We start from the raw sequence: 2,734 nt of genomic DNA on the forward strand, positions 1-2,734 counted from the left end.
TTCCAATTCGGAGTTCACTGTGCTACCAAATTATGCATTAATCATGACCGAGACCAGGTAATTTAAAGGAGGCAAATAAAAACCGTTCAAATTGTGAAGGTCAATGTACAATGTCATCTCACCCGAACCTTTATGTTATTACCCAGCCGTATGGTGCTCAACTTACCCACCTCAAAAATGTATGTGGAAGTCTGTGTCGGCACTGCCAGGACTGAACCTGGTCTGCACAACGATCTTGGCACTGGGTGTTTTCTCGCAGCAGTATTTTACCTAGCAGAAACTACTCCCAGGTCTGGCTTTAGCGCTGGTGGGCGCCCTGATGCCACAGTTTTTTTGGCGCCCCCTCATTGACCTCCTTCTGCACGAATTCCTTCACTACCAAACAGTGCTTAATTTGTAAAAAAAAAAAAGTGCCAGGGCCCTCGTCAGATGGCCACTGCAGCTTACACCATCCCGTACCCGTCAGCGCCTCCAATGTCAGAACCAACACACTACCGAACATCATACCCTAAAAGTGACTGTTCAGATTATTATAGACCCCCAAATCTATAGGATTCACTTGGGCTGCTGGTATTAGTCCATTTTAAAGAATATTGAATGAATAAAGAATAATGCTCTGTTCCTCTTGAAAGCAGAAATACATCACCAGTATGTGGCAGACTGTCATCAGTGCAGATGTTGACAATTAGGTGCCGGTGCAGAGCACTGGAAACCACTGGCTCAAATTAAGCCATGCTACTACCCTCCAACAGTGCCGTTCCCATCTCCATAGCCCCTCTCTGACATACATTTCATTTTTATAGCCCTACTCATAGTTCACTCACTATTAGTTCTGCCATCTCCATGGCACACATTCTTTGCAGCAGGCAATGCATCTCCACCAACTACCATCCTGAGCACTAGGGCGCCTGGTGAAGAGGTTTCACGCCTCACGGGTCCAGGAGGTAGCAATGTCCCTGCAGGGATGCATACATGGGCACTAAAACATTCCAGGGTGAAATAGGTCCCCCTCTTACGAGGTTAGGATTAGAGCTGTGCTTCAGTAGACCTGCAAGCACCTTAAACATGCCTACTTCAAAGTGGAATACTCTGCTACAATAGTTTCCATTGGTTTAAGGCTGAAAAAGAATGATTATGAGTAAAATAAAGTGCCGCAATAATGCCGCTAAATTTCCATTTTTGTGCCGCTAAATTTCCATTTTTGTGCCGCTAAATTTCCAAAGTTATGCCGCAATAATCTGGGGGGTCTGACTACTTTGTCTATATGTTCTTAACGTGTTTTTAAACATGACATTGTCTTTATGGGTGGGATTGTTTTTGCTGCCCAATTCACATATGTACCCACCTCCCAACCTATGTCTGTTCCTACTACTACTTCTTTGCATTCTTTCCATATTTTACCTGAACATGGACTAATTAGGAGGTCAGAGTTTACTGATAATTCCTTTTGTACAGTTTCTGCATCAACACCAGTTAGTAGTGAACATCACTAATTGTTGGGTGTGTGGTCTTATACCACATACTACAGATTTGGTCCTGCCATATATGGCCTTTGTGCTACTGCGTGTGTAAGGAGACCTGTCCTGAGAGAGTTGCTAAGTAATAAGATTATGCTTCAGCAACATCTTGATGATTTGATAAATATAGACCTGGACTCAGACTAGCGGGAGTATAGGTTATTGCCTATGTAAGGGCAAAAGGAGCGTCTGTGGTACTGAACATTTTGGACCTGTGTCATAAACATCGTATCATGACGATTTTGGTATCAGCAGACCGAGAATGACTTGTATACTATTCACCAGCATTTTCGTCATATTCGAGCGACGATTCACCTTGAAATCGTAGTTTTCGTCCTTAACCCTCGGGTTCCATTTTGTGAACGGCAGCCATTTTGTGAGTTGCCCTCACATAGGCAGATAACTAAGGCCAAGCGAGTCTTAAGGACACGTACACCGTCTTTAACTTCTGTGTGACCTGGGCAAGCTGACTTCACTGCCCGAAGCCAAACCTGTTCGACCCGTTCCTTTCCCAGTAGCTGATTAAGCATGAAGGCACAGGAGATCGTAAACCTTTATTGCACACAACTATGTCTTATCTTACTCACACCTGTCCCTGCTCCTTTCTTTATGGCCTGTTTACGATGGGGATGTGCCGGGTTTTTATTATGGGTTTGTGCAGCTTGTGTAAGAAGGAATGTTGGGTTTTTGCATGCTTGCAAAAGCTAGGACTGCCCCTTACTTTTGTACTGAATCATGTAACGCTAAAAACATATAAAAGGTCTCTGTGTTTCTCAGACTACCTCATTCACTTGCTACGGCTTCTGGCTGACGTGGCCTCACTATGTTAAGTTTAATAAAGATGTCTTTTCATATTTTCAGATTCTGTGCCAAGTTCTTGTTATATTACAAAGTATTCCCAGGTATTGAAATTTTCCAGTTCTTCATCTGAAGCATGAGGTATTAAAACGACAGCAAGCAGGAATAAACACAAAGTGGCATTGACACCATGTCAGTTTACATTGAGGTTGTACAGCATGTAACAGCGTACAGAAATTAGTGAGGACAATAACTAGTTCGGCACGGTCAAATAGGGGCCACACTGAGAATGTAATGGGTAAAGCAAGGATTTAAATACATTTGTATAAATCAACCCTCAACACCAGCCTGGCTGCAAAATAAGCGCCTATTTTTTTTATGATCTTTGCTAAATACTAAAACATTAAAACTGCAACAAA

This window comes from Lissotriton helveticus, chromosome 1_1 (assembly GCF_964261635.1).
Source record: "Lissotriton helveticus chromosome 1_1, aLisHel1.1, whole genome shotgun sequence".
In the NCBI taxonomy this organism is placed as follows: domain Eukaryota; kingdom Metazoa; phylum Chordata; class Amphibia; order Caudata; family Salamandridae; genus Lissotriton; species Lissotriton helveticus.